This window comes from Fukomys damarensis, unplaced genomic scaffold, assembly GCF_012274545.1.
Source record: "Fukomys damarensis isolate Sample0158 unplaced genomic scaffold, DMR_v1.0_HiC HiC_scaffold_5, whole genome shotgun sequence".
Classification (NCBI taxonomy): domain Eukaryota; kingdom Metazoa; phylum Chordata; class Mammalia; order Rodentia; family Bathyergidae; genus Fukomys; species Fukomys damarensis.
In genome coordinates this window covers 18,998,057-19,005,988 of record NW_022900917.1, presented here as the reverse complement: position 1 = coordinate 19,005,988, position 7,932 = coordinate 18,998,057, and the positions used below count along the sequence as shown (strand labels likewise).

Genomic DNA, 7,932 nt, shown 5'->3' with positions numbered 1-7,932 from the left:
TATATCTCAATTTAATAAAGGCTATCTATGAAAAACCATCAGCCAACATCATATTAAATGGCCCAAAAATGAAAAACTTCATGTTAAAATCAGGAACAAGACAAGGATGCCCAATATCACCACATCTCTTCAATATAGTTCTGGAAACATTAGCAACAGCAATTAGACAAGAGAATGAAATTAAAGCAATAAAGATAGGAAATGAAGAATTTAAACTATCATTATTTGCTGATGATATGATACTCTACATTGAAGATCCAAAAAACTCCACCAAAAAACTTCTAGACTTAATTGACAGATTCAGTAGAGTATCTGGATACAAGGTGAATACCCAAAAATCAATAGCCTTCTTATACACAAATAACAGACACAGAGAGAGAAATAAGGGGAAAAATTCCTTTTATAATAGCGTCCAAAAACATGAAGTATCTAGGAATCAATCTAACAAAAGAAGCAAAAGATCTCTACACTGAAAACTACAGCACTCTGAAAAAAGCAATTGAAGAGGATATAAAAAAATGGAAAGATATCCCCTGCTCCTGGGTAGGAAGAATCAACATAGTGAAAATGGCCATACTACCAAAACTGCTATATACATTCAATGCAATGCCAATTGAAATTCCAACACTATATTTCACAGAACTAGAAAAAAGAATCCAAAAATTCATTTGGAACCACAAGAGACCTAGAATAGCAAAAGCCATTATAGGCAACAGTCACATGGCACCAGGTGTAACAATTCCCAATTTGAAACTATACTACAAAGCCACTGTGATAAAATCAGCATGGTACTGGCAAAGAAATAGGCCTGAGGATCAATGGAACAGACTGGAAGACACAAAAACAAATGCAGATGTACTCAGCTACCTCATCTTCGACAAAGGAGCTCACCATCCTCAGTGGAGGAAAGATAGCCTCTTTAATAAATGGTGTTGGAAAAACTGGATATCAACCTGTCACAGATTAAAATTAGACCCTTATCTTTCGCCATGCACTAAATTAAAATCCAAATGGATTAAAGATCTAAATATTAAAACAGAAACATTAAACTTGCTGGAAAGTAAGTTAGGCAGAACTCTGGAAGACATTGGTATAGGAAAAGACTTTATGAACAAATCCTCAGTAGCACGGGAACTAGCAGAAAGAATCAACAACTGGGATCTCATCTTACTAAAAAGCTTCTGTACTTCAAAAGAAACCATTAGCAGAACTAAGAGACAATCTACAATGTGGGAAAAAATTTTTACCAGCTGTACCTCAGACAAAGGACTATTATCAAGGATATATAAAGAACTCAAAACAATCAGTCCCCCCAAATATAAAGACCCAATTCAAAAATGGGCATCCGAAATGAACAGACATTTCTCAGACAAAGAAGTAAAAGCAGCAAGTAAATATTTGAAAAAATGTTCCACATCACTGGTCATTCGAGAGATGCAGATGAAAACAACACTGAGATTCCACCTCACCCCACAAAGAATGGCTGCTATCAAGAAATCACACAATAACAAATGTTGGCGGGGTTGTAGGAAGGAAGGAACCCTTCTCCATTGTTGGTGGGAGTGCAGACTGGTGCACCCACTATGGAAATCAATATGGAGATACCTCAAAGAGCTTGGACTGGAGGTTCCATTTGACCCAGGCATCCCTCTGCTGGGAATCCTTCCAAAAGAACTAAAAGAATCATATCACAGAGAAGTATGTGCACCCATGTTTAATGCAGCACAGTTTGTAATAGCTAAATCTTGGAAACAGCCCATTTGCCCATCCGTTGGAAATTGGATAAAGAAGATGTGGTTTTTCTATAAAATGGAATATTACTCAGCCATAAAGAACGAGAAAATAGATTCATTCATAGGAAAATGGATACATATTGAAGATATACTCCTAAGTGAAATGAATAAGTCAAACATGTGTAAATACCGAATAGTTTCCCTGGTGTGAATAATCTGCAATAATACATAAGATTACTGACATTTAGATATGGAAAGAAAGGAGCTAAAGGTGTAGGGAAGGTGGGATGGGTAGGGGAAGGGTAAAAAGGGAAAAGAAAAAAATGTGAGATAATGAAAAGATGAAAATAAAGTGTTTGTAGATGGGGAGGGTAGGAGGGGGTGAAGGGAGGGCAGAGGTAAGTGGAAAAAATGAGAATCAAGACTTGTCATGTAGAGGTACAAGATCCCAACAATGAATGTAAATGTACTGTATCCCTAAAATGTACCAATAAACTCAATAAAATTTAAAAAAAAATGAAATACTCAAGAATCAATCTAGTAAAGGAAGAAAAGGATATTTCATTGAAAATTACAGTACTCTGAAAAGAAATCAAAGAGGATATCAGAAAATTGAAATATAAACCTTACTCTTGGTTAGGAAGAATCAACATAGTGACGATGCCTGTATTCCCAAAATTTTTACACAAATTTAATGCAAACCCAATCAAAATAACATTAGCATATCTCACAAAATAGCGAAAACATTCATAAAATTCAGTTGGAACTAGAAGAGATCTAGAACAGCAAAACTAATTCTGAGCAATAAAAGCAAGACAGGAGGCGTCACAACCTCTGACTTGAAGTTATACTACAGAGCTACTGTGATAAAAACTGCATGATACTACGGAAAAAAATAGACCTGAGGATCAATGGAATGGACTAGAAGATGTGCAAACAATCCTAAACACACTTAGCCACCTCATCTTTGACAAAGGGCCTAAACATGTTTACTGGAAAAAAGATAGCCTCTTTAATAAGTGTTGTTGGCAAAACTGGCTTTCTACGTGTCAAAGACTAAAACTAAATCCATTTATCTCACCATGTACTAGGCTAAAATCAAAATGGGTCAAAAATCTAAATATTAAAACAAACACTAAATCTGTTGAAATAGAGAATAGATAGAACTCTTGAGGACATTGGGGTAGGCAAAGACTGCACAAAACACAGACCACATGGGAAATAATACAAAGAATCAACAACTGAGGTCTCATCCTACTAACAACCTTTTGCACTGCTAAGGAAATCACTAACAAAGTAAAGAGACAACCAACAGAGTAGGAAGATTTTCATCAGTTGTTCCTCAGACAAATCAACAACTATGGAACTATGCTCAATATCTAGAACATATAAAGAATTGAAAAAAATTCAGACCCCCCCACATCTAAAGACCAAATCCAAAAATGAACATCTGAAATGAATAGATGCTTCTCAGTTGAAGAAGTACAAACAGCAAATAAACATGTTAAAAAATGTTCAACCTTGCTGGTTATTTGAGAGATGCAAGTTAAAACAATGCTGAGATCCCATCTCACTGCAGAAAGAATAGCTGATATCAAGAAACCAGTCAACAACAAATGCTGGTGGGGCTGTGAGGATAAAGGAACCCTTCTCCACTGTTGGTGGAATGCAGACTGGTACAACTGCTATGGAAATTAGTGTGGAGATTCCTCAAAAAATTAGATTAGAGGTTCCATTTGAACCAGCCATTCCCCTTCTGGGTATCTTCCTGAAAGAATTAAAAGTATCACACCACAATAATACACTCATGTTCATAGTGACACTTTCTCTGGTGTGAGAAACCGAAAGTGTAAACAAGGACCAAAATGTATAATAGATACTGTGAAATAGAAGAAATTGTTTAAAAGGAAAGGAGAATTAGAAAGGGGGAGGGGGAAAGAAGGAAGGGGAAAAATGATACAAGAAGCAAAATGATGGGAACAAGGCTTTTGTAAATATGGAGGGGAAGAGGAATTGAAAGGAGGGGAGGGGATTGGGAAAAAAGAGGAATCAAAATATACCGTGTACAGTACAAACTCCCTATGATGAGTGTGATCATTATGTATATTTAACTTGTACCAGTGAAACTAATTTTTTAAAAAATAGCACACTGAATCAGGCAAGAAGGTAAGTGAGTGCAGTCCTAGCACTCTGGGAAGCTGAGGCAAGAATATCACAAGGTGGAGTCCAACCTGACCAATTTCGTCACATAGGAAGACCCTTAGTGTGTATCTGGGGAAAAAAGTCTGATAGATACTTAGATAAAAAAATAATAAAATAAATAAGTGACCACTGGTTTACTTAGTATAAAAACAAAGATGAGCTACAGGGTTTTCTTATCAGAGGGGGGACTCCCGTTGTGGAACCCCAAGACTTGACCTCACTTCCTTGGCAACATTTCCAAACAGAAGTTAGAACCCTTGTTATGAGGCACCACAATCTAGTGTCAGCTGAGCTGCTTCCCCACTTCTCAAGGCCACAGCTCAGGCAGAGAAAGTTCATGTGAAAGACTGAGGAGACAGCTGACTCCATCCAGATGCCAAGGCCACACTGAAGCAGCCACTCAACTGCTACAGACAGCCCAGGGGAGGCCTCCCCAGGCCTGACCACTAGTGACTTAGCAAAATCAAGGTGGGCTATAGGTGTAAAGTCTCCATAAGCTCAAACACCAATGAAACTGAAACTCAAAAGATCCCAGAGCAAATTGCAGCATGCCAGAGACAGTCAGTAGCTCAGGGCAGGTCTCCCTAGAGCCAGCAGCAAAAAACTTATAGATAAAGGTATCCAGATGGGGAGATCAAAGTCACATCCACCCATCCCTAAGAGACATTGAGAAGCCTCGTATACATCCACCCTGGCCCAACCACTAGGGAAATTATTTTGCAGGGAGTTATGCTGAAGTCCAGCCAGTGTGGTCAATGCAGGCAGTCAGGTCATCCTCACCCATCAAGCCTTTCATGCTAGTTTTCCAGGGCAGCTGACCCTTCAATGGTCTCTGCTTCCCAAGCACCTCCATGGCCCAGATCTCTACCCGAAAGGTCCTGCTTATAGGAAGAGATGTGATAACAACATGTTTTGAGACTTCCTATCTCCTTTGAGAGCAATGAAGTTCAAGACATCTGATCTTTTGACAAGAAATAGCTTTTCACTACAAAATGGGTAGATGAGGAAGGAGACCCAAATACTGTATCAGCTCAGTTGGAGTTAGAAGAAGATTTTAGGCTTTCTGAGCTAAACAAGGATTCTGAACTCTTAATTCATACATAACCTGGTATGCAAGAACATCCTAAAATACCTGTCCAGGAGAAGAAAAATCCATCAACAGCAGAGGTGCATGCCTCTGGAGAAAGTTTTATCGTGCAACTAGCCATACTTTTCAAGCCAGACATTTCAGCAGGTATGCTCACTGCGCCATCTGCACAGATGGTATAGGGGGACTGGAATGCCAGGTATATAAGTGCATCAACTGTAAACTCTTGGTTCATAGGAAGTGCTACAAACTTGTCACAACTGAATGTGGCAGCATTCTTTGCCACCGGCACCCATGATGCCAATGGATCAACCATCCATGGCCTCAGGCCTTGCAGACAGCAGTCCCATATAATCGTAAAAGTCATGAGGTTTGGAACAAGTAGATGAAGAGAATGAGGCAGTGAACAACAGGAAAAGTGTCAAAGCTTCATCTAGTTGATGTCTTCAGGTGATAGGGAGAGAAAGTTATGCAAAAGTCCTCCTGGTTTGATTTTTTAAATAGATCATATCTATGCAATGAAAACTGTGGAAGAAAAGAGATTGTCAATATTGATCAGGTACAGACAGGGAAGCATGTTTTGGAGCAGGCATCTAATCATCCTTTTCTTGTTGGACTGCATTCTTGCTTTCAGACAGAAAGCAGACTGTTCTTTGTTCTAGACTATATAAATCCAGGCGATCTAATGTTTCATATGCACCAACAAAGAATACTTCCAGAAGAACATGCCAGGTTTTACTCTGCAGAAATCAGTTTAGCATTCAACTGTCTTGGTAATCAAGGATACTTTACTGAAATTTGAAATTAGACAACTTATTACTGGACTCAGAAGGGCGCATTAAACTCACTGACTATTGTAAGGAAGGACTATGGTCAGGAGATTCAATCAGCACTTTCTGTGGCATTTCTAATTACCTTGCTCCAGAAATTATAAGAGGAAAAGATTATGATTTCAGTGTCTACTGGTGGACTCTTGGAGTACTAATGTTTGAGATGATGATCATAAAGTCTCCATTTCATATTACTGACAGCTTCGATAACCCTGATCAAAATACAAGCAATAATCTCTTGCAAGTTGTTTTGGAAAGCAAAATTCACATACTGCGTAGCTTGTCTGTAAAAGCCATAAGTGTCCTGGAGAGATTTCTGAACAAGGACCCAAAGAAAGGGTTGGGTTGTCACCCTCAAACAGGATTTGCTGATGTCAAGAAGCATCCATTCTTTCAAACTGTTGTCTGGGATGTGATGAAGCAAAAGCAGGTGGTGCCTCCCTTTACACCGAATGTTTCTGGAGAATTCGGTTCAGACAACTTTGATTCTCTGTTTACTAATGATCCTGCTCGGCTCACCCCACATGATAATGACATTGTGAGGAAGACTGATGGATATGAGTTTGCAGGTTTTGAGCATATCAATTTTCTTTCAATGTATGAAGAAGAATGGGTCTCATCCTTATCTTGCAACTATGCATTTTGCTTATGTTGCTATTCATTAAGAATAGAAAACTCATCAGCTTGGATTCAGTTAATTATTTCTGGAAGCTAATTGTCTGGAAGTTAATTTTAATTTCTTCTTTGTAGTTATATTTAGATGTTATACTTGATTCTTATAGTCATGCTTGATTCTTATAGCCGTTAGTAGGGAATATTGAATTTTTTGTTGATAGAGTTGCTTTTTATGATCTGACTTAAATAACAAGGCAATTGCTTGTTAACCAAACTTGTAAATACATTCCATTAATTTAGTAGAGACAGAATGCCTAATATTTTTTCTTATTATTCAATATGCAGGAAAATAATTTGTCATTTAAGTAGAATGTCTTAACTATGCTTGTTTCTCTCCAAACTATATTACCTGTATATTTGGGCCCCAGTTTATGTAGTCTTCAGGGAAATCCAAAAACTAATAACAATTTTGAATTTATTATTTATTATTCAATATGCAGGAAAATAATTTGTCATTTAAGTAGAATGTCTTAACTATGCTTGTTTCTCTCCAAACTATATTACCTGTATATTTGGGCCCCAGTTTATGTAGTCTTCAGGGAAATCCAAAAACTAATAACAATTTTGAATAAATCTGCATAAAGCACATATATTATAGTTTTATCTCCTTAGTTAAGTTTTTTTTATTTAGTAGGATAATACATAGTAGAATTCATTTCAGGAGTAGAGTTCTTCACATTATTTTTTATTAAAATTAGTGGTTAGCAATTCATTATTTAAAGAGTTTCCAGATATAGCATTCCTGTGTTTTAGTATCATTTTTATGCAAAGGACATGAAAAGTAACCATTATCATCTAAATAAGTTATATGGTACAATCTTAGAAAGTTTAGTTTTAGGTTAGTTATCTAGTTTTAAATTTAGACTGATTTAAAATTTGTAGGCATTTTATCATTTTTTGGATGTCTCATTTCATTAGAAATATTCCAAAGCTTGTAGTCATATATTGTCTTTTCTTCAGATAACTAAGCTTGGATGTAGTGAAAACATCAAAAGAGAATGTTTGTATACTTTCATATTGTTCATTTGTGAGGTATATATGTTTCTGTTAATGCCTGGAACTTGTTTTAAAACAAAAAGCAGTATTTATAGCATAAATTTATAGGGAATTCTGACATGTCTGAAATATGTTTGTGATCTTGTGTTTAAGTATTGCTTTTTGAAATTGGACATTACAGCATGTAGAAAAATCACAAAGAGCATTTGTTTAAAATCTTTATTACTGAGCCCACATTATAATATTTTCAATCTCATTCTGAGAAACAGTTTCTTCAAGTTATTCTTTTGTCCTCTGGTTAAATAGTAATAGTAGAAAGTGTGTTCATGGTATAATATTTTAAGATGGTGTAAGCAGCGATTTACAACTGTATGGACATTTTTAAACAAATTTTAAATAAATGACTTTG

General features: G+C 36.6%; 1 pseudogene; it reads left to right on the top strand.

The window, feature by feature from the left end:
- Positions 1–6,567, top strand: part of LOC104859164 — a 64,853-nt pseudogene extending 58,286 nt beyond the window's left edge.
- The last annotated feature ends 1,365 nt before the right edge of the window (positions 6,568–7,932 follow it).